This window comes from Zosterops lateralis (assembly GCF_965231275.1).
Source record: "Zosterops lateralis genome assembly, chromosome: 5".
Classification (NCBI taxonomy): Eukaryota; Metazoa; Chordata; class Aves; order Passeriformes; family Zosteropidae; genus Zosterops; species Zosterops lateralis.
In genome coordinates, this window is record NC_139766.1 from 20,327,543 (window position 1) to 20,353,076 (window position 25,534).

The window sequence follows — 25,534 nt, forward strand, 5'->3', positions numbered from 1 at the left end:
AAATAATTTATTCCCTAAGTTAAAAATATAGACATTTACTATTAAGATGTAAAGCCTTTCACCTCTTTAGTGAACAAATAACTTCAGGCATATTTGATGTAAAAAAAAAAAATAAACTCCAGATGTAGACCATGTACAAATAAGGGTATGAGTCCTATAATTACATATACATAGAATTATGCTGAATAAGGAATTGGATAACCAGCTTCTTTTAAAAATTAGAAAAGAGTTCTGACCACAAAAAAAAAAAATCCTTAATTGTGGATATAGCAAGTTTTAAATGTCAATGACTAAGACTCTAACATAAAACACATTAATTTCAAGCTTTCAGGCTTTAAGCATTATAGATCTAACATTGAATATAAGAGAGGACTGCAAATACTTTCCACAGAAAATGAACTTAAAAGTTTTCATTTGTAATCAGAGCAATGGATGAAAATCTGCTAAGAAGCTGTATTGATAATGGAAATTACTTAATACTGAGTACAAGAAATGCCTGTGAATACATTATCTATTTTTATATATATATATTAGTATTAATAAATTATGGCTTACAGTAAATTCTTTATAAGAACATAGAAACGTGGAATGACAGAATAGCTTGGTTTGGAAGGAACCTTGCAGATCATCCACAGTGGTTTAAAGTGGTTTCTTTATAAGAACATAGAAACGTGGAATGACAGAATAGCTTGGTTTGGAAGGAACCTTGCAGATCATCCACAGTGGTTTAAAGTGGTTTCTTTATAAGAACATAGAAACGTGGAATGACAGAATAGCTTGGTTTGGAAGGAACCTTGCAGATCATCCACAGTGGTTTAAAACCCCACTGTCATGGGCAGAGATGTCGCCCATTAGATTAGGTTGCTCAGGGCCCCATCAACCTGGTCTTGAATACTTCTAGCTTTCTATCATACTTGGTCCATAGATTACTTCTTAACATCCATAACATGAAAAGACTCAAAAAAGTCCCAACAGCAATTCATGCAACAAGAGAAATTTATTCTTTATTTCAGTTTTAGTACTCAAAGATCTAATGAAGTTCTCATCACCTGAAATCTCTCTAGTCCTTAAATTTGCCTTAGTTTTAGAGCGTGGTTGAGGATATGTCTACATTACAATTCCATCTGGGATTAGGAGTGTGTTTTTGGTGCTAATGATCCCATATACCATGCTTTGATTCACTGTGCAATAAAGCCTCAGAGCACAGCTGAGTTAATATCAAGTGAAACTAATCTGATGACACACAGCAAAGATACATCCAATGCCCTTCCGTTATTGATGCCATTCAGTTCATTAAGGCAGATTGAAGACAATCCGGAGTAACCCCACATGTAACAATGTTAATAGTGGATGTCAAGTTATTGACAATTGCTTGGATTTGCAAGTCCATTTCTACTGTTCAGCTCTACTTGCTAAAGTAAACATAACCTACATGATTTCCCACTCCCGCTCTCATGTTACTGTACAATCAATGAAAAATACTTCTGTTTGTCTCTGGAGAATGCAAAACTTCTCACTATTTAGAGCACAAGTACCTAGAAAAGGTTTAAATAGTAGGTGACTTGTACTGCACTTTTAAGAGAGAGCAGTGAATAGCTACAAAATATGAAAGAAGATAACCCAAAACATAGAGTGCCAGTAGTCAGGTAGCAGCCAGGTAAAATGCTAATAAGTGTACTTTATGCATCAACCTTTTAATTAGACAGTGAAACTGAGTACAAGATTTCCATCACAGAAAGCAGAATGAAAATACCAAATGGATTTTATTCTGTTAAACAACAGCAATGTTCTCTACTGAAATGATCCCAAAACCAAAAATAACACTGTTTGGAGTATGAAGTCTAACTATATATAAGAATGACAAAAACCAGAGAAAAATGTTTAAATAAGCTACATTCATTTATGAAAGAACCAAACAGGAAATTCAGCACTTACAGGTTAGCCATTTCAGTAGCTGATTTTGCTCATCAAAATGGAATCCAAGCCTCTGAATTAAACACTGAATATAAGAGGATTAGGTCTTTCTGAAATTTGCCAGAATTTCTACAAAGCAATAATAAAACATTTAAATACCTAGTGGAATATACAAAGCATTAGATGCTTGTGAACTTCTTTATTTCTGCAAGGGCTCAAAATTTACTAGACCTCAAAAAAGAAGACTGTTGGCAGTATGAGCATATAGCCTAGTTGTTATTTTATTCATATGCAATCAGAACTATCTTTAAATGTGAGTGAAAATCCATGATGGCATCAAATAACATGGAGAAGGGTGTGATGGTGTATCTTCCCCTCCTGTCCTGGGCCCCTGCTTCAGGAAATTACAGCCAGAGTGAAAAATTAGGATTAAAATAAACTGTCTTGGAACCCTGTAAATAGTGGTTCCAAGTGAGACCTTTTGAGCCTTCCTGGACTCCAGCTGGCTGCATCCAGCAATATCCCTCAGAATGGGATGCCTCTCAGAGCCAGCAAACTCTCAAGTTTGCCATATATGGAGGATCACCAAATGACAATGGAGCCTAGATTGATACCCACATTCCTGGAGGCTCAATCCTTTGCCCACTTGGAAGATACAAAGGCGTCTGACATGAGTACTTCACTGAATTTGAGGGGAATTTTCCACAAGTATGTCTTGTACATACTCTTCTAGGTCTGCATATGAGTGTGAATATGCTCTAGCAAATATATTATGGATGTTGCTCTCCTAGGTTCTTAAGTACTTAAGATTTGTAAATAAGTGAGTTGCTGTTGTGCTATAGTAAATTCTAAATGAATCTTCGGCTAAATTGTAAAACTTAAGCTATTGATTTGAGTGGAATTAAGTTTAAGTGCTGTTAAAACTTTAGACCTAAACTGGTGTTGTAGTCTGGGGCTAAGTTTGGCAAGGTCTACTCTGAACCTTAAGACTCAATGGAATGATCTCTGATATTCCTTTTAATCCTTACCCTCTCTTTTCCTTAGTCTTTCCCCTACCACACTACTTGCCTCCACTGTCCAGCCTTCGCACAGATAATTTTTGGGTTGATTTTGGGTTTAAATTGATTGCTAATAGATTTTAGTTTGATCTTTCTCTAACCATGCAGTAAGTAGTAGAGTGAAACTTGCCAAAAAACTTTCTCATGCCTTCACTTTTATATTAAATGTGTTTATGCTGATGCCTTGCCAGGGATTCTTTTAACAATCTTAAAACAATCATTTGTAACAAAGGGTCATTAGCAAGTTTTGTCACATAAAACCACCAAAACTAAAGATGTCTTGATATGCTGGATATTTTTAAGAGACTGAATGTACAATGGGCTTGAAAAATTGCAATCCTTTTTTATAAATAACAAGAATATCTATATCTGTCTTTTTATAAAAATCACTGGTTTGAAAGACAAATGTTTGTACACACTAGAGAAAGCACTCATAACACAATGATAGATGTGACTTTAACCCCTTACCAACTTAAGTAAAATTTATATATATATATATATATATGTGGCATTATAGGAGAATTTGCACTTCCTTTAAATGTAATACAAGGTATATGAATTTAAGATAATGGAAGGTGACAGTTTATTTTCAGTATATTGTTCTCTTTTCTTCCCATCTACTGTCCAAATGAAAGTGCAGCTATAATTTCTCTGTCTCTTCTCATTATGCTTCATGTCTTCATAATCTCTTTCATGAATTCAAATTCAGCTTCCATATCTGTGTATATGTATCTTTTCAGAGATGCTTTTTGTTCAAATCAAAACTTTTCTTTATGCTTCTGCATTTCTACTTTTCAGTTTATTGGCTATATAGCTATAACAGTTCAAAAGTTTTGGCATGGCCACCACTGAGGTATAACATAGACTTTATTTGCTTGTAGTTTTGAAAGATGTATCCAACAGTCAAAATGAGGATGATATTTCACTTGTAATAGAAGCTGAACTAGACTAGCAGAGCCTTCATAATCCCTAGAACTTTTACCTGTGTCAGTTTTAGCCATCAGCCAGTCATAGGGAGAGAGAGTTGGGACATCAATTTTGTGTTTTTTCATGGTAGATTTCACACAGACAAACAAGCAGTTTCAATTCATCCTGTAACACATAAAAAATTATTTCAGGTAAAAGAAGTAATATTTTTAAACCAGGAACATCTTCCATTCAGTCTTTTTTCTTACCCTTCTCTGTCTCTTTTTAAAAATATTTTTAAAATAAATTTTCTATTTTTGCTGTCATTTCTGTCTCTGTTACAGTCATAAGCACATATTCTGTATAAATTAATATTATTTATAGCATATACATAACTTTTATTTTTGTGCAGAAAACTCTGCCAATAATACCTGATACCTTGTAGAATTAGAGTGATTATTTCTTATTATAATTTTACATTCTTGTCTAACATGTATTCCAGAATATAGTATTTTACTGCTACTGATTTTTATGTTCTAGTAGCATTTTTGACATGCTCTGTATCTATGACATGTGATATACACCTAACCGCCAGTCTCCCAGTCTCTTAAGGAAGGATTTTGTGCTGACCATTCTTTCTGAGATTTATTTTTTTTAATGTAAATATATCCTGTTTTTTTGGGGGGGTTTTTTGGGGTTTTTTTGCAAATAAGTATAGTGAACACTTCTTTCTTCATATTTTCTTCTATGCTCTATTCTATCAGTTTGGCCAAGTTTTGTGGAAAGTAAGATGACTTTTCTATGTTATTGAAGAAAAAGATATTGTACAGAGAAGTATTTTAATAAAGTCTCCTTACAGATTTTTCTGACAGGATTCATAAATCTGGCCTAGGAGCTATTTCTTTCAACATACAAAGAAAATATAACAGAAATATATATATTCAAATAATTAGCAAAACAGGCAAAACCACCTAGTCAATTCTCTATTTATTTAGCAGTGCAAAATGCTATTTATAGAAAAATGCAAATATTCTAGGATTAATCCACCACACTGCCCCACAAACAATGTGAGAAATTGCTAAATGTAAAGAAAAATGTGAAACATGCAAAAATTAATGGAAGCATTGTGGTGATTATGCAAATGTAAACATCATTAACCAGACTAATTAGAGAAATGTGTTATTTTTGGTTGCGGAGAAATGCTTCACAGTTTATTCCCAAAAGCTCAGGAATCACTTATTGAATACTTGATTTGTTCTAAAACACTGAACATAACTTTCATATACTTGACCTTATGACCTACTGGTTATTTGAGCTTTGGAGAAATAAGTTTCTCTAGAGAGGTAATAATTTATTAAACTTTCATTTTGGATCAGTGAATCACAAAATAAAGTGTCTATCAAAAAGTGGAAAAAAATTCAGTAAATGTCTCTTACTCTTGCAATTAAATATTTGGCACAGAAGTTCATTTCTTTGTTATATGATTGTATTCAAGGAAGTCAAAAATTTTAAGCATAAACAAGAGGATAGATTTCTCTGTCATGGAATCAACATTTCTTGGTCGACCTCTTTACACAGAATCAGGGAATGTTAACAATTGGACAAAATGTAAAAAGTAAATCATATGTTTTTACTGTGAGTTCAGGAATATCACTTAGTGGGAGAAGAAAAGAAGACTGCCTTAGTACTTCAAATGGGAACAAAAGTGCAATAATATATGAAACTATATGAAACACTATTTTTAATAGAATCCAATAATTATTCAAAAATAGGTATTTTTTTAAAAAAAATGCTTTAAATCACTCATATGTGAGTAGAAAATGATACTTCCCTCATCTCTACACTGTTATCCAAGTAGAGTTTTTATTTTAAGAAAATGTAATATTTTAGTCAGACTAGATATTAATGTTACTGTCATCCATTAATTCTAGCTCACAATGTCTTCTGAAGGTAGTCTTTTCAACTAACCCTGACTTGGAGATGACTTGAAAGAATACAAATTTTAAAACATTGTCTACAGATAATGCAGAGGTATCTAACAAAGAAATTTTTCAGTCCTGTATCATACAGTCCTTCTTTTAGTGTTTGGAATATTTTTACTCTCTGTAAACAATGCTATTTAGAGAATTAACACTTTCATCTTTGTATGCAGAATGACCTTTTCAAAATCTTCCTGTTTTTAAACTGAGCTGGGGTTTTGTTCAGTTTGAGGTCTCCTCACTTTAACATCTAATCTACTTCAGAAATACCTTTACTTTCTCTCCAGAGTTACCCATATGCTTATGTGAAATGTCTATGTACTTGTTAAATTTTCTACTTTTATTTCAAATTTTATTTTTTTTCTGATTGATTCTGTGACAGTAAAATTACCCCCAAGTTTATCACAAAACCCCATTTTTCAAAAATTAAAGTGTTTTAAATTTCTTGTTGTCATCAATAATCTTCCCATTTATTTTTCTTGCAATTTTATCCCTTTATAAATAAACGAAGAATTCTACCTGAAAAGTATAAAAGCGGACAGAGAATGGCAAAGCAGTAATATTTTATGTCCATGACTGAGCAAGGAAAGAGGATCTTAAGTATAAATTTACATATAAATTTACATACTAAATACAAAATTGGATGCTGTACATTTTTTCCAGAAACACTTAATCGAGACAAATTGGACAAAGAGCAAACAACTAGAAAATAATCATCTCTAAGTTTGTTAATATCTCACAGGAAATTTCGACTGACAGCTAAACTGCCTTTTATTCTTTTTATCCTTGGGTTGTTCTGTCACTTCTCTCTCTCAATACCCACCTACATCCCATTTCATTTTCCTATTTCTCTGGCACCTGTCTTACTGTGACTTGACTTTAAAAATGCATACTAAGTACTTAAACGGAATATGACGTGTTTAGGATTAGCAGTTGAAGTTTGATTCATTATGGTGCCTTTGCTTTTGTGAAAGGCAGCTGTGCCCAATTCTCTTTCCTAGGAAATTCCATGGCTAATCCTATGTCACACTCATTATATCATTCAGATTTTTTAACCAATTTGCAGATTATATTGTTTCATTTTGTCACATTTTACAAGGAGTCTAAAACATCTCTGTAGATGTCCAAATTTATCAAAACTGGTATTTTGAAATTATATAATTAAAAAAGCTGTTCCTCTCTTCCCTGTCCTCAAATGTTTTTAATTATTTGAACTGAACAATGAATAGGCTGCAGCAAACTCATTGGTGTAGTAGTTTGCAGCAAATTCTTGGTTGTGATTCAGAGAAAATTATAATGGTTAGAGAAGAAGGCAGAAATTATTTTTTTAGGAATATTTTGATTTATTTCTTCTCACAGGCATGTGTAACACAGGCATGTCACTGAAACCAGTGCAATATTCCAATGTGCTTTAGGACAGTAAGAAATTCTGCTTGATTCAATGGCAAAAAAAACATGAATCATGATTACAAACAGATGTTAAATCATCTTGACTAAAAGAATGGAGACATCTGCCAAAAAATCTGAGTATGTAGATCACTTAACTAAGAAGTAGGTGTATTTCCTAGCATTTATACTCACAAGATTTCATGAAGTGGATCTCTGTGCCTTTTTTTTGCAAACTCCTCTATGTGCTAATTTTTATACACAATTCAGTCCAAAGCTGTAATCATACAATCCTCCACTTCACTAAAGTCTTCATAATATGTTGCCTCTGCTACTGAAGAAAAATTAGGTTACACTTTCAAGAATATTCTGGATAAAATAACATATATGTATTCCTCAATGACCTGTCATTACACATAAGTAAATTGTGGTCAGGAAATAGATACCTATGTCTGCATACATTTAACAGATAAAGACACACTTATATACAATTCTAGATAGATTGTTACAAACTAGAGATCTCTACGTGTTAGAAACCTACTGTGATTGAATAATTTATATTTTTATGATTGCATCTAAACACGATTTTATTCATTAATAAAAAATTACTATCTCTTTCATGCTCTTAAAACATCTCTTTCTGCAATCCCTACAGGAATCAATATTTCCATTGTGAATGTTTTTTTCTGTGAAATTTAGTTATCTCCAGGGGGGGAAATTTCAGTCTCCTCATGTTTCAAAACTAGTTGAATAAAGTAAGCAGTACCTCAGCTACGTAGGATCAAATCTTTAAGTAAAACTGAAATAATTCAGGATTATTCAAAGATTTTTTCCTCAGTATTGAGAAGAAAAGCTATTCAAAAACTGAAAAATTACAACAGGTATTATTCATTATATTGATGCATTAATGATAAAGTTTATCAAAGCATGCCAAGTTGCTTTGTTTTGCTCGTTAAAATTTTTCCTTTGATTCATCTTTCTTCCCTGTTTTTCTGCCTCATTCCAAACTGGCTTTTGATTTACTTGATTTTTTTTTCTGCTGTTCAGACTTGCTAAAGTGCTTTTGTCAACAGTTCAGTGGTTGAGTGAAGCAAAGTGTTAGTTAATAGTGTGAAAGCTTGGTGTGCTGTCAGAAAAGGGCAGGCCATTAACTTGTGAAATTCTGCTTTCAATGTTCCACAGCCCTGGCAGAACAAATCTCACTGATGATTTGCCATTAAAGTTACAAATGGCATATGAATTTATGACACTTTGTAATTAAGAACCACACTTCTGCCTAGAGCAGTTAAGATGGCAGACTATGAAAGATGGTTTATAACACACACATACATTAAAAAAATTCAAACAACAACAGCAAAAACAGAGTAAAAAAAAAAGGAAAGACAAAACACAGCCACAGTTAAAAACAGCTCCCTTTCACCAGAAGCACTAACCATGTCAAAAGGCTGCAATCTTAACTTTACAATCTGACCTTTAAATGGTGAGATCAGTCAGTATCTGAGTACAACTGTGTTAATTACTATTACAGTTGTATGAACAAGAATAGGTTATCTCGAATGCAAAACGTTGTCTGATTCCAGGCCTGAGAACAAAAGCAAAATGATACCTCTGAATTGCAATAGAGAGCCCTGAAGAGAGAGTTTTTAAATTATAAATAATATGTAATGATAGAGTATATTGCATGCTCTTTTTCTGTCTTAAAAAATGATGTATCTTTGCATCTGAAACTCTGCAAGCCAGATTCAGTTGATCTCAAGTCTGGTAACTTCAAAACATTTGCATTACTTGTAATTTCTGTCATTACCTGAATTTGCCTCCTTGTCTACTAAACAGCTACAGGGTTGTTTAGTACAAATGACCAATGTTCACTTTAAAGCAACTTGCTGTGGACCTGCTGATAATGTGGTGGTTTTCCTTTTTCTGGTCTGCCAAATTTGCTCAATTTTTATTTTTATGCTAAAATAAATAAAGTATGAAACCCTACAAATCCTGCATTTCTATGTACAGGTTGGTTTTGAAATACTATGTCATGCAGTTCTGACTACAGTCATAATTTTAATTCTTTCTTTTTATTGTTGTTGTCTTTAGATTTGAAAATTCCTAATATGTCCATCTCCTGTTTAGGAACTGTGGTATTCTATTATAAAGAAAAGTTGTGTTAAATTATTCATACTGATCATAATTTGTCATTTCTCACATTTACACTTCTTTAAAGCTCCTGCGACACCTCATGCACCATCTTAAAACGATACACTGAATTCTTCAGGACAGACCTATGGAGTTTTTGTGGCACAAGATGGACAATGATTTTTATCAGATTCCTTAGTCTTTCAGAGTACATATATTCTGTAGGCATTAAAACAAGTATTAAGCAAGTGTGAAAGTCACATATATTAAGTAACAAATTTGAGGCTTCAACTTACAAGGGAGACCAAATGACAAAACTTCTATTTCATCCAGAAGTGAAGGAGACAGATTATTTTTTTCAGTATGCACTATGTGTGAAAAGGTAAGAACAAATAATTTGCTGGAATCAGAGGAATTTTGCAATTAAACAATGTGCAAGTGTTCTTCAAATACATGGGCCTGCACACTTACATAATTTACAAACAACACTGAACCTATGTCTTAAGACTCAGAGCAAGAAAAAAACTTAATGTTTTGAACATTAAATAAATGGAGAAGACTAGGAAGAATTTAAACCTAAAACTCTATTGAGGATTTTGTTGTTGTTGTTTTTAATAATGAAAATGTAAGTACACTCACCTGTAAACTTTTTAATTGCAAGAAACAAATACCAAATACAAGAAACAACTTCCAAATGCCACTTACCAATACAGTCGCCAGATGTGTACAGTTGGAACTGAGGGTGGCATCATATTTATGTTGCATTAAAAGAAAAGGGGAAAGGGTAAGAAGAATACTAAACTGGTAGCAAGAAGGTTTTTTAAGAGCTTAGGAACGTACCCTAAATAGTAAATGAAGAAACCTATGGAACCCATTTTTAAAACATTTATTCAAAACTGTACCCCTTATAGAAGTGTTTGTGTAGGACTGTGCAATGTGTGCAGACTGTCCTTGAAGCCTTGGGAGAATAAAAATTGCTATTGTAGTTATGGGCAACTTTTCGAATCACAGAGTGATAGCCAGAAAGTCATTCTGGGGATCTGTTGTTGACCAAGGAGACTATGAATTTTAATAGAAGTTTATATTTCATCTTTAAGCATTGATCTGACACACTAAATGATGCATAATTGTAAGTAAACAACATGCACCATCACAAGTTCTTTCGAGGATGCTTTGTTTAGCTTTTTCTCATTCATCTATAAAGAGCTTTTTAAGATAGGGAAAAAGGAAGTTGGAATAGGAATACAGAGAATAGTAAGTATGACTGAGAAAGACGCAGGGAGTTGGTATGGTACTTTTATTTGGTACTTTTATTTTATTATAATATTTATTATACTGTAAATTTTAAATATTTTTGTGGTGTTTTTAAATATGAGTGTACAAAGATTTTTTAAATCTTTAAATATATTTTTAATATCATTAATCCATGTTTATCACTTTCCCAGATTTAAACTTTATAATATTTGCTTACTTGGTTTTTTGGTGCTTTTTTTTGAACAAAAGAATCAGATGAATTTTTCTTTATAGTTTGGTCACAATTCAGATAACTTCTATTAACTAAAGGGTTTTGCAAAAGAGCTAATGAATTAAAAAAATTTTTCCAATGAACCTGACTAAAACTACAGAGATATAGGTTCATGTATACATTTCTTTTTGCATGAACAGTTATGAAGTCAGCTGGAATGGAGCAATATTTTATGTTTTTTAACAGGGTAGCTTTCTAAGCATAAATAGAATAACAATGTTTTTAGCTATTTTTTTGCTCTTACTTTTATCTAGACATAAAGTGAAACAAGAGGAAAGCCAACTAAAATGTACTGAGTCATATTTTTTATTTTCAGTAATTGTTGGTCTGCAGTTGAAAGAGTGTCAATTATTTCAGTTCAGACCAGATCTTGCATAAGCAAACAACATTCAGAGAGGTGTTAAAGAGACAACATTTATACATGCATGACTGGCCTCTCATTTTTGAAGTGTTTGGGTTTTTTTCTGCCTTCTCATTTATTATTTTCAGCCGTATTGAAAGTGTAATTGTTGAAAGACAGAGATCAAGGTTCGAGTTTTAAAAAGCTGGATTAAGTTCTGTATTTATTTAGTCATTATAAGTAAATGTAGAAACTGAAAAGTGGAAAGATTTCACCAGTGAGAATCAAATATTGAAACACATGGATCCATGCAGGACAGAGCACTGGAGACAAGCTAGCCACAACATCACTGCAGCAGACAAAATCTGAGGTAATGCTGGAGATTTGCATTCCTAGAGCATCCCTGGGGGAGGGACTGACAGCACCAAGCTGACATTAAATAGGACCCTGGACTGTGGGAAATGTTAGGGAAAGGTCGCTGGCTGGTGCTGGTGGTGCTCTCAGGACTCTCTCCAGCTTTGAGTTTAATGCCTTCAAAAAACCAACCTTTTCTTTTACCCCCTTAAGAAAGACATCTTCAGTCTTGTAGAATCTCTATCTGACAGCTCAGATACATAATTTTGCCCATATTTTTCACATTCTATTAAAAAGCAGGACTTTTGCTCACTAACACCATGATCTGCTGAGTGGTGTTACCTATAGGAGATCTATCTACAGATCTTTAAGGGAACCAATTTCATTCAATTCTATAGATCCAGCTGAAGGTGAGTAGAACTTAACACTTTGAGTGTTCAATGTTCTGGTTGAAAATGTATGTCTGCAGGCCAGCTCCAAAAGATTCAGTTGCTACTGTAAGAACTTATAACTCATGCAGATATTTTTAAAAGTTGGTCCTAACAGCCTTTGACTAGAAGTGACTGTTCTGCCTGTCAGTGAATAACACTGTCTTGTGTTAGTTATTACACAGTAATTAGGAATACCTCAATAATAACTTTTACTTATCGAGACTAGGGAAAAAAAATCCCCAAACTGATGTTCCTTATGTACACATCAACAGGTGACATCAAAGTTTCCAAGCCATCCCACCCACTGTGGTTGTGGTGCATGTATGGCTTATAAAATGTTATCAAGGTATGATACATTGAAAAACATTTTAAACTTTCAGATTTTAGTATGATCTACCCCAGATACTTTATTCAACCTTTCCAGGAATTACCTTAGCTCCCTTCACACATGATGTGCTTATCCATATCCATATCCTTTCTGAGCTAAGCTGTTGCTGACTCTTTGTTTCCCTATATGTTAAAGGGAAAGATACTACAAATGTCATGTGTGCAAAATATGTTGTTTCCTCTAGATTCCTGCTGCATAATGATGCACGAGAAAAGAGAAGAACAATAGAGAAAAGACCAATGACTGACCAACTACAATATTCTTCCTTGGTTTTTTGTTGTTGTTGTTGTTGTTGTTGTTGTTGTTGTTGTTTTTTGTGTGGGGTTTTTTTTTTTTGGTACTGTTAAAACTATGTGGACATAATAATTTCCCAATACGTAATAAACCATGTATTTTAATTCAACTCACAAATAATTGCAAATAACTGTCAAGTTTCTCTGCAAATACAATTTAAAATATGTAAATCATGGAAAAAAAGCACTCCAACCAACCTAAAAGAAATATAAATTCATTCATATTGCTGCAAAAGTAGTTCAATAAACTTAAACAGCAGTTTCAGTAATAGAGCCAGTTAATTTAAATAATATGGGTAAACTTTGATTACCCGGTGTGCTATGGAATTTAAAGTAAATATTTACTATTAAAGTTTTTTCAATTTATTAATATATAGTTATAATATCTGCTTTATTGTATTGAACATGCAACAAAAGCAAGACTCTCTCAAGGCTACCTGCACAATTGTATGATTTTTTTTTTTTTTCTTCTCCCTAGAACAGCTATTTCAGGCAAATGTGCATCTCAGCAATATGATTTCATATTCAGACATCAGAACTTTGCTTCCAACATTTAGGAAAAGCAAAAATTAATACAAATGGAAAATTGTTTATTTTCTCTTGCTTGTCAGTATCTAATATTATACTATAATTCCAAGAATAAAAAATGTAATTCAACAGTACTGTATTCAACAGCAGTACCCTTTTTGTATATTCTAAATTGTAACTCTGCATTAGAGAGAGTAAATTTAACTGATGAGCTCAATATTAGAAAATACCTAGTAACATTCACATAGAGGACAACTACTTCACATTCTAAATAAAGAAGTGTAGTGAGTGACTTTAATACATACACATTTATGTTCTGCAATCACACAGATTTCAAACTTGTAAGAGATTTTCATTTAGGGTAGTTGGGTAAAATTTGATGTCCTACATACAGCAGTTTTGGGAATCTCTTTAATCCAAGGAGACTTAGGGAAATGAAAGCCATTGAAAAAAACCCTCTCAACTAAGTTTTACTTTTAAAATATTTTGTTACTGAATAACATGAAGATAGCCAAGATTTGAGTCTCCTTTCTGATCATTACTGCGCTATCATCTCAGTATCATTTATCATTTGAACTGGTTTATAAGTGCATAACAACTGTACTTTTTGGTAACATCTGGCATTTCAACTGAAAAGTTGCTGCAGACTGGATCCAAATGGGTAAGGATCAAGTTAAATGGCCTGGAAGCTTAATTTATATGAACACTTATGTTGTCACCATAATTTCAAGGATACATTTTTGTGTTTCAAAAGACCTAACAAATTTACAGGATGGTACAACCAGTCTAGTTTTGATTGGCATTTAGTAATCCTAAGATGGATCTGCACTCTTGTTTTGTTTACAAGAAGTTGTTGTTTCCTGTTGCATATTTAAGAGAAACTGGGGAAAAAAATAAATTATTTTTCCCTATATGTAGTCAGCTCATATTATTCATACTTAAGTGTGTTCAGAATCCTTGCTCCTTATTAACAGCAAGATGAGTAGTACAGTTAATGCTCTTGAGGAAAGGTATGCCATCCAGAGAGATCCTGACAGGCTTGAGAGGTGGGCAATGTGAGCCTCGTGAAGCTGAACAAGGCCAAGTGCAATGTCCTGCCCCTGGGTCGAGGCAATCACCAGCATCCACAGACATGGAGTAACGAATGGACTGAGAGCAGCCCTGCGGAGAAGGACTTTGGGATATTGGTAGATGAAATATTGGATATGAACCAGCAACTGTGGCCCAGAAAGTCAATTATATCCTGGGCTGAATGAAAAGAAGTACGGCCAGCAGGTCAAGGGAGGTGATTATGACCTTTTATTTCATTTTTGTGAGACCTCACCTGGAGTATTGCATCCAGCTTTGGTAATCTCAGAATAAGAAAGTCAGACATGGTACAACAGGTCAAAAGAAGGGCCCTAAAAACTATCAGAGGGCTGGAACACATTAACTATGAAGAAATGTTGAGGGATTTGGGTTGTTCTGCCTGGAGAAGAAAAGCCTTGGGAAGAACTTATTGCAGTCTTTCAATACTTAAAGAGGATGTGAGAAACTGGAGAAAATAATTACTGGCACAAAACAATTGAAGTGTGTGTGGGAGGAGAGCAGTGCAAATTCTGTGAAAGGTGGGATGTGCACTGTCCCACACCCCCTGGAGCCTCCAGTCCAGCCCAGAATGGCTGTCAGTCAAGGCCACCTCAAGTCCTGCATGGAGGGGAGGGCCTGGGAGACCAAGACAGGTAAAAGCTGTTGCACTAAGACACGTGTGGTCATGGCCCATTGTTTTGGATTTTATAGGAGCTGAGAACTTGTTGGAAATCAAACAATGAATGTAAATCTTTCTCGGTACCCTCTCTTCCTCCCTCTCTCTTTTTCTTCTAATTTCCAGTTCTCAAAATCTGGGTAACTTAAAGTTTGATGGGTGAGAGATTACTGAGTCAATGCCTTGTGAAATGCTTTATTTCAATTGCTTTAACATTTGCCAAATACCTCTATTTTCCAAAGTTTTCCAATAAAATATGTTAACTCCCTGACAATATTGTCCAATTCTCCAGTGCACTTACCTCAGCGTATAAAAAAACCCAATCTAAGCTCCTTTAAGAAGCTCATTGAGTAAGAGCAGGCCTTTACAGGAGGCTCCTAAAAAGCTGGAGAGAGACTTTTTACCAGGGTCTGTAGTGATAGGACAAGAGAAACAGTTTAAACTAAAATATATAAAAGAATATTTATATGATGCAGGTGGTGAGACACTGGAACATGTGGCCTAGAGAAGTGATTGAGCCCATCCGTGAAAATATTCAAGGTCAGGTTGGAAAGGTCTTTGAGCCACCTGATCTAGTGTGTGTCCATCCCTGTGACAGGGCATTTTTCCTAGATGACCTTTAAAGGTACCTTCAGACCAGAACTATTCTATGATTTTTATGATCTTTCATACACTATGACCAAAAAAATCCACAATTTCTGTTGTTTTGTATGCTGTTCTCATTTACATACTTGCCTTTCTTAAATAAGTTTTGATTCCCTTCTCTCACACAGACATTTTTTCAATTTAGTTCTGTCTACTCATCCAAAAGATTGGTGAAATGCTGGCCTAAATAATTTGACATTACAATATCCATTAACTTCCCTATGCCAGCATGTCACTCACAGATTGCATTTCTGTAATGCTGTCCTTACCTTTTATCAAAGCTATTTCCTGTATTATGAAAGCTCCAGTAACCTGATAACATGTAAGTAGCTGTGAAATAAACCAAAACTCTGAGGTTGATTTTAAATATATTTAACAAGTATGGTTCAAGTTTCTTACACTGAGTTGCCATCAAAATTACTAATGTTGCAACATGGGTGTGAGTACAGTGAGGTCTCCATTGAGTCACAGGAGTCACAGATGATACACTGGAACAGGCTCCCCAGGGAAGTGGTCACAGAGCCTGACAGGGCTGAGGAGTTTGGACAATGCTCTTACCCACATGGTGCAATTTATGTAGTGTAGTGGTGGCCCAGGAGTTGTACTGGGTGATCCTTGTGGCTCCCTCCTCACTAACAACTTCTGTGGTTCTGTGAAGTCAGAGATTTGTAGCATTCAATCCTGGAAGAACAAACAAATTTTTTGAACTTTAGTGTCACTATCCCTTAATCCCACTTATGTTACAGTCAAACACAAAGATAATTATGGACTGGAATGAAATACACAAATCTTGATCCCAGGAGTCGTGAGACTACAAGTCATCATCTTCCTTATAATCATATTCCAGTTGTGAAAGATATTTTCTGTTTACAGCTCCTTTTTTTGCCTTATTTCTTACTTCATTTTGTCAAACTTCATTTTTATTCTTTTGGTAGTGCCAAATCTTCCTGTTTAAGTGTGCAATATCTCTACCCATGATGACTTTTATACTGTAATTGGGTCACCTCACATCCTTTTATTCTTCACTTGGTTTCTTAGGACTACTGACAAAGAATTAATAAATTTCATTTCTCGTTGTGCAAATGTTTTTTTCTAGCTCTTAGATTATTTTAATTTTGGCAGTGTTTTTCACTACACTGTCTTCTAGGTGTCTGTCTCTTCTTAAAAAGATGATAAAAAAATTGAATAATATAACTCCAACATAAGTATCACCAGGTTTACACTTGATCTATCTTGATCTATCATTGGGGTCCAACATTATAATTCAGTTATTGATTTTAACCTCTTAAGAAATGTTTTGAAATTCCATTTTTTCTTTAAAAGAAATGTAGGTATTGTCTAAATTTTTGTGCATGTGTACGTACAATCATGTCTGCACTGGAATATTTGAAGGGTGAGAGAATAATGTTAAAATTGCTTTTGACAGAACATCTCTTTTATTTGAAAATGTCCCCCACCAAGTGTCCATTATGCATTCTGTAATTGCCTATTACATGCTGGTTTCCACTTTAACAGTTGGAGTCATTATATCTTCCCTTTTATTTAATTTGTTGTTAAAGCAGTGCCCTGAAATAAATTGTTCCTGCTTCATTCTTCCAAAGTCATGATGCACTGCGTGCAAAACCTCTTATTTTTTTGTTTTGGTTGCTCTTTTCAGAATTCTCAGGACAATTTTGTCTTCTTTTACAAATGACAAAGATATGACTTGTAGTTTAAGCCCATCGCTAGCTGTTTTGTTTGAGTTTTAGCACTGATATATTTGTGAGCATGCAAAGCATTTGAAAAGATTGAAAGAAGTGGAAGTGCTGCAGGCTTTCTACCTTGTTTTTCTGTGCTGCTTTCTGTTTGTGATTGTGTGTTTGTATCCTAGGAAACCACTGAAGGTGGAATTTTTTGAACTAAGATCATATGGTAAAATGAAACATTAAAAAGATTTCAGATTTGAAAAGTTTGTTAGGCAATTAGGTAATGCCAGTTTCATTTCGTATGAAAAAATATGATTCTGATAGCTGTGCAGAAAAATTATTTAAATAAGCGAGCCAAAGTACTGGAAAATATAAATAAATAAATAATGGCTTTGTCAAAATATCTAGAATAAAGTTTCATTGAATAAAGTTCCTTTAAAAATCCAGGGTATGATTCTTATCTCTGTTGACTGTTTTAGTACCATATCAATGAACCTCAGATTATGAGCCCCACAGAGTGCATATAAAGGGAGGAAAACTAAAATTTGTAAAAATAAGATTCCATATGAATGAAAAAAAGTAATTCCCAGGTAACTTGAACTGATTACTATATTTTAACACTCAAGTTAAAATTATGGTTCTAATATGTGAAAGGTATTTAAGTGTTGCGTGTGAATCACATTTAGAACAACAAAGCATAGGAAACTAAATAAGGCACTTCAGTAATGATATGATTTGACTCTTACTACACAGGGATACTGTGCCCTACTGGTAGAATCATGAGCACAGTATGACTGTGTCTCATTACATCAACACAATTTAACATAATATAAAACCCCACAGAGCAGAAATAATCAAGAGGGAGAGGGAATGTAAAGGATGAACATTAAATACTTTCAACTTTAAAAAGGGGATATTGAGGTACAACACAATTAGTATCTTCTTAACCCACGTGGAAAGTGAAGAGAGATCTACAGATAAAAATTCTATGTACTATTCAGAGTATTATTACTATTTTTATTATTTTATTAACAACAAAAGGATAGAAAAGTAATTTAACATTACAGATAGGTCACAACAAAACTTGCCAGGTCAATTTTTAAATTATTTATAAAGAGCTTGCATGAAGAATGTTTAGTAAGGCTGTACATGACAAGAAAAGGATTCAGAGAAAGTAAATACATCCATTCTATTGTAACCAGATAAAATGTCATTGTAAGCCCACGTCTGCATTTTAATTAGAGTCCCAAACCTAGGCTTGACAACATTTGTAAGATATACAATGTTGAATCACAGATGATTAATAAAGGTGATGTTTGGAGTGTGGGAACAGCTGAAATGATTAAGTGAGTTAAGGGTACTTCCAGATAATGCCATCAGTAAAAGACAAGGCTCTACTCATCTCTGGCTCTTATCAACAGAATTTGTTGGCTCTCAAAGGAGTAGATTTGTTCAAATTAAAGTGTACATCCTCTTTTGTCTCCTCTAAAAATGATACTTCAAATTCTATGGCCCGTGCAACACTTAAGTGTGTGCATAATGTGTATGTGTTGCAATGTGCATTTTGGGTTTTCTAAAGTTCTGTATAATTTTTGTTATTAAGTTTCTGTAATGGTTCATTCCTACCCCCACCCCTTTCCTTAATCACTGTCTTTATCCACATAATAGGCCTGGCCCTCCCCATTGTGTGTTTTTTTCAATAGCCCTGTCTCAGTGTATTGTATCCCTATTGTATCTTATCTATGGACACTCCCTGGTATTTGATGGCCCTAGCTAAGCCAGAGGCTCAGACAAGGTTTCAGGTATCTCCACACCCCTTTTGCCCCAAAATGGCAATGTAAATTCCCCCTGTACCTAAATCACTCCCCCTCATTTCCATTAGTAACGCCCCTGTACTTAAGGGCATGTAAGAGCCAAAAGACTCACTCAACACTCTCACACTTTGACCACCTGGGCCTTCGCCCTGAATAAACACCTTCCTAAGTACCACCCAGTGTGAGTCTGCTCCTTGTTCCAAGCAAAGTCACATCTCTGTCTGAAATTTGGACCCAAAGGAATAACTTGTTTATCTGAAGAGCAGAGCTAGCCAGAGAGACACGCTTGGAAGGACCATATGTATGCATATATGTTTAATGTCTTTATATTGTTATCTATGTTTGTGGAAAAGAATGGTGAAACCAACTTTTCCTTGTATAGTCTTAAAAAAAAAAAAAAAAAGGGAATTCCTTTCTCCAAAACAAATTGATGAAATAGCTCTCTAGAAAATTAACAACTGCACTGGTGAAAACTAGAAGAGCATATCTATTTTTTTCCAAAGAAAAAATATTTATTTTGTTTATCATTTATGTATGGCTTCAGTTATGGTTTCATTCAGATACCATATTATAATTTTATAATATTTAATAAAAATCAGGGAAATAACTAAGGCTTGGGGTTCTTTTTCTGGCCAGCTTTATTATTTTAGCACTAGAGAGCAACATCATGGATTCTAAGGTGCTTTTAACAAACCTCATGAGGTCAGAGGAAGTTGCAGGTTTGAGGATATCTGAAATCTAAACATCTCTAATTTTGCCAGTTTAAGCACAGTATATGATTTATTTTAAAAGACATTAGAAATGTTAATTCTACAGCATGTTATTGGCTTACTTTCTAAGAACTGTAATCCTTCTTAGGTTTCTTCTAAGCATAAGGGTGTTCAATCTTCTAGGCGTAAGGTTTTCAATTTTGAGAATTTATGAGGTGTTAATTTTGAGAGGGACTGAAAGCTAAATTTTTCATTTTTCATTTTATTGATTCTATTCTTTGGCCCATAGTCAAACTTGCAAACTTATGTCTTTGCTGGTGTTTTTACAGTAGAGCCTGATTTGATTTGTGAAACTGAATTTCTGTGTCTCTGTTTGACAGAAGTTAGCCTTATTTTTGAAAACTCAACAGTAGCCACCGATTTCTCATAATGCTTCATAGACACCAGATTCCCCTTCCTTGGACACTGCAAAGAATTGTACTTAAACACTGTGTTTGGTGTTGCAGTTTATCTACCTCATTGAAGAATAGTCTTAATCGTATGTGTAAACATAACCTTATCCCCACAGTAACCTTCATCACTGTCTAACACTCACACAAATTGGTCTTTGGGGAATTCTGAGCATCAGCACTTAAAGTTTTCTGTGTTTGGACTCTTTTCTAGGGTAGGAAAGAAAGCTATGCATAGAAAAGGACAAAAATTACAATATAGTAAATTTCTTTTTTCTTTCTTCTTGAAAACACACAGAAAACAGATAACAAGTACCTATTACACACATGGTTTGAAAGAAAATGGATAAACCTTTCCTCTGTAACAATTTTTTCAAGGGCTTAACACTTTTGTTTCATCCACCTCATTTCTATATATCCATGTTTTGTGTTGAATGCAGTATATTGGATTGAGGATAATCTCTAATGTCCATAGGATTTGACCGTTCATTCATAAACTACTTTATTTTCTTTTTTCTTTTTTTTTTTTTTCTTGAGAAAATAGAAAATACCTGTTTTTTAATAAGGCTTCTTTAATGCTCAAGAGTAATAGAGCTCTGTTGCTGCTTCAGGTAACTCTCAAGCTATTTGTGTCCAGGTTAGTAACTAACTATTGCAGAAAGCAATTTGGAAGTGAGAACTGGTTCTGTGATAAGGGAACTGGGTTAATTCTGTTAAGTGAGAATAACTTCAAGAACTACAGCAAAAAATTCTTTCCAGGTCTTCAAGTTCTGAAGCAGTTTGGGAAGCCACTTGTACCAATAAAGGAAAAGGTGATGAAAGACTACAATATATTGATGTAGGTACAAAAACTGACAGTAATGAACTAAAGAAATCTATATAAATACCTTAAAGATTATTGCCATTAAGCGATAGGTCAGAGTTGAATCTACATTCAAAAACAATAAAACAAAGTAGACTCTTTAGTCTGTTGGCAAAGATGCCACATCCCTTACACACAAAATCAGTTCACTTCTTTTATTCCCTGCCCTGCCATCTCTTACAGAGGTTGCGGGGTTTTTTCCTGCTATGCTAATTTTTTGGCAAAATCTATTTATTTATTTATTTAACCTTTTAAAGCTTTTAAGCCTGTTGTCTTATTATCTTTCTTACACTCTCAATTAATAAGATGGAATTTAAAATTCAGGTTGCATATCCAAAGACATACTCCATAACATAGACTGCATTCCTAGAATGCCATGCCATACAATTACTCAGAAGTGGGCCAATCACTAGCTGGGGACAGACTGGAATTGGTCAGTGAATGGTGATAAATTCTAAAGTACATCACTTGTTTCTCTTAGATTTTAACTCCCTTTCTTCTTTTCCTCTTTATTACAATTTTTATAATTATGATCATTAGTAGTTGCAGCAATTTTATTATTATTACTATCATTAACAATGTCATTACTAACAATATAATAACTATTGTTATTGTTACTATTATTTTTACTGTTTTTATTTTAACTTTGTTTCAATTATTACACTGTTCTTATCTCAGATGACAAGTTTCATTTTCTTTTCTTTCCTGATTATCCTCTGCATCCCACTGGGGCAGATGGGAGGAGAAGTGAATGAGCAGCTGGATGGCTTTTAATTGCCAGAGGAGCAACTAAACCAAGTTCAACTTAACTGATTGTCACATCTTCTTCTTTAGAAGAACATTCTTTATTACATAATCAAAGCTTTCTCATGAACCTTTTAGAAAGTTGCTGAGCTAGTAGAGAGCTTCTGCTGGGTGCTCAAAGGGCAAAAACATTTTACCCTCTGTTGTTTTAAGTATGTGAAAGTAATTATTGATAATCTAAGTTCACCCTAGTGAATGCTTAAATAAAAAGAAATTGGTCAACAGAGACCTTTTAAAAATAATCTGCAAATGAAAACACTAATGTATTTGCTGCTAGCAACAGGCCTCAGAGAGAGTTTTTTTAACACTAGGAGTTTAATGAGTATCTTGTTCCAAGAAAGTGCTGTGGAGTGATTCCTTTAAATTAGCTTTATTATCAGTCAGAACACATTTGAAGAGGATTTAATTTGCAAGGTTTAACCATCAATCTTGGCTTAAATCTGTAATCTCTGGTGGATTGGTCATTTCTCCAATAAAGATTTGCAGCACCAGCTGTTCAACCATTGCCAAAGCTCTGTAAATTGATTGATCTGTCCCAGTTCACACCCTCAGGAGATAGTTGGTCTGTTGGCCCCTATAATCCTGAATGACAGTGTGGATTAAAGCATGCTCAGCATCTGAATTAATTTGTATTTGTGAATGGGATGCATTCTGAAAGTATGTTTTAAAATTTTAAATCAAATTATTTTTTAATTAGCCTTGTATACAAGTATAGTCTACAAACAAACATGTAATTAACATATCCATATGCAAAGAAGTTTATATACCTAACAGCACAGACTGGATACAAACCTACTTTACAGCCTTAAATTCAGCTGAACCCAGTGAAAGGAATCCTAGGGGGCAGGGAAATGAAAGAAATATCTAAGGAATGAAAGCTATTCTTAATCATCAAGTGTTTATCATGGTGAAATTGGAAAAATGCCCTTCTCCATTTATTCTCTTGGATTTTTAATAATTGATTGCATTAAGTTACTTAGTAAATATTAGAATAATTTCTTAATCAACATTGAAATAAATCTACATATGTTTAGATATGGCATTAACATATTTACTGTCTCTTGTACTCCCTGCCCATAAGAACACAATGGAAGGACACATTTTTACCTTAAACCCTTAAATTTATCAGTAAATGATAAGAGAGCGAAGATTTAAAGTAATGGTCATGCCTTTTCCAACTTATTATCAATAAAGGTATGGAAAGATTAAGATAATGTGCAATAGACTGTTTAATCTTTAACAAGTCAGCATGTTCCTACTGACCCTGTTTGAGGGTTAAACAAATTCAGTATTGTTTTCTGAGTCAATGTGTGTACACCCTATTTGTGTCTGGTCCCCAAAAAAGCAGATCATGGGTGTATTTTAAAACATGAGTTCAAACATTTGAGTTCAGATCCTGTGCTCTTCCTTCAAAAAAGCATTCTCGAGGTAAGTGGAAGTTCTTACCTTACTAAATGAGGAATAAAATGGCTCCTGATGAAAAGAAGTGTGAAAAGTACTATGAGATTCAATGATATCTGCAAAAGCAGTCATTTATTTTAGTCTTGTTACTAAACAGGTTAGGGTTTTGTTCTGTTTCTTTGTTTTGTTTTTCATACTATCTCTTTTAAATAGGGTCTTCGTGAAGGGGAAACATTACATTTTTTGGTAGAAAACTTTCAGATTTAAAAATGTTGTCATATCTTGGTTTACAAGGAAATATATTTTGCTCAGAAGTTTTTAGGAGAGCCAAGACTTTTTGCTTTCAGGTTAATTTCTTCTGGGAAAATGTGGCAATAAGTAAATGATTTATGACTTGGTTTCACACAGCTAGGCATCCCAGCATGCACTGGAAATAGGGCAAATGAAAGAATAAAAATATTTACAATAAAGACCTCTGCAGACCCATTATTGCTGATATCATTTGCCATTACAAAAATTCAATCCTCAAAGTCCAAAAAAACTGTTGAGTAACTTGGAAATCCCGAACTACATAAAATAATAATGCATTTTCTTACTGTTTAACCTTTTTCTTCCCAATAAGCTATGTATTTAGTCAGGAATCCTACATTCCTAACAAAAAAAATCCTAAAAATTTTACTGAGCAAAGGACATTTTACATGCCTAAAGGTTTTATTTAAAGTTATCATTAAAGTTAGTAAAATGATTGGAATTATTTCCCATTGTTATAATCTGTGTGTTAGATGTCATCTACGCTAGAGAATTTTATCAATCAGCTGTGTTAAAGAGCACCATGATTTTTCAGAATGCTTTCTTGTAAGAGGATTACCCTGAATTTTGTTCCAGATCATCCTTCTTAAATAGAATTTCCAGTTTCAGAAAAAGTTCTTTTTGTAACATAGTCTTTTATGTGTTCTCTTTTTTTCTTTTAATGATTGTTTATATTGAAAAATAGCAAGAGTTTTTTCAGTCTCTCTGAAATAAAAATTTACATGATACATACTTTTTTGTTTCTAAAAAAAGGCAATCCCCCAAAACTTTTCAAAGAACTAACCATTCAACATAGCAGAAATAAAGGAAAAAAAATGTTAGGGAAAACATAGACTATTTAACTATTAGAATACATAATGGAAAGTTACCTTTTACTTAATTACTCCTTTAATTTTGTATAATGTATAGTGATTTTTTCTAAAACTATGCTTCTTCTGTATCTCCCTCATATTACAAATGTTACATTTTATAAATATAGATATGGCCTTCCTGAATTGGTTGATTTAATCTTCTTAACCTCCACCTGATTTTCTTGAACATGATAAACTTCTGGAATTTTGAGATTTAAGGACTCAAAATCAGGCTTCTAAAGCTTATTTTTTAGGCAATTATTTGCAGCTAGTTTTATATTCATGGAGTTTGATTGACTTTGTATGTGACTAGTTTGACCAGCTGAACATTTTTTTCATATCAAATGAAAGCCATAGATGTTATTTTTTTACATATTCAAGCACACATTCATACATACACAGATACATGCATCATAAATAAAAAAAAGTAAAGAATCAGCAGCTGAAGAAAAAAAAAAACCTATGGCCTTTTTTAAAGTCACTTAAAACATTTGTCCAAATATGTACTAATTATATTCAGTAGAATTCTGTTTATCACGTAGGAAATACATATACATTTCTTTTACTTAGGTAGCTGAGATGATAGAAAAAATGGGGTAAAAGACTAAGAAAATTTCATTGCACACAGGTACATTCCATTGTTACTGGGATGAATAGCCAATTGCAAGGACATTAAAATCTTCCTTCTTTTTAGGAAATTAAAAGTATTGAAAAGTGAAGTTCTAGTCAAAAGTCTTTAAAGGACAAAGTGGGGAGCAGCTGCTTAGAGGTCCTCTCAGATTTCTGCTGTCCTGTAAAATATTTGTGCCATCCCCATATATATTGCAGTTGTATATCAGAGATCTCTGAGGGAAAACATTTTCATTTCCCTTTTCTTTTTACAGTAAATCTTCTCATTTCCCATTCCTTATAGGAATAAATCCTTGAAACAGCAGATACTGCCTTAGTCTATTATGCTTGTTTTCATGCAGAGGGGAAAAGGACTATCAAGAGGGGAAAGGAGTAACTTTAATTAAGGCAGATGTTTTTCA

The 25,534-nt window shown here is 33.7% G+C and overlaps 1 long non-coding RNA gene across 1 annotated transcript in view; it reads left to right on the forward strand.

The window, feature by feature from the left end:
* Positions 1-23,249: 23,249 nt before the first annotated feature.
* Positions 23,250-25,534, forward strand: part of LOC310910053 — a 47,867-nt gene continuing 45,582 nt past the window's right edge. The window contains exon 1 of the long non-coding RNA XR_014590243.1: positions 23,250-23,370. This is a non-coding gene — a long non-coding RNA (uncharacterized lncRNA). The remainder of the gene's footprint in view (positions 23,371-25,534) is intronic.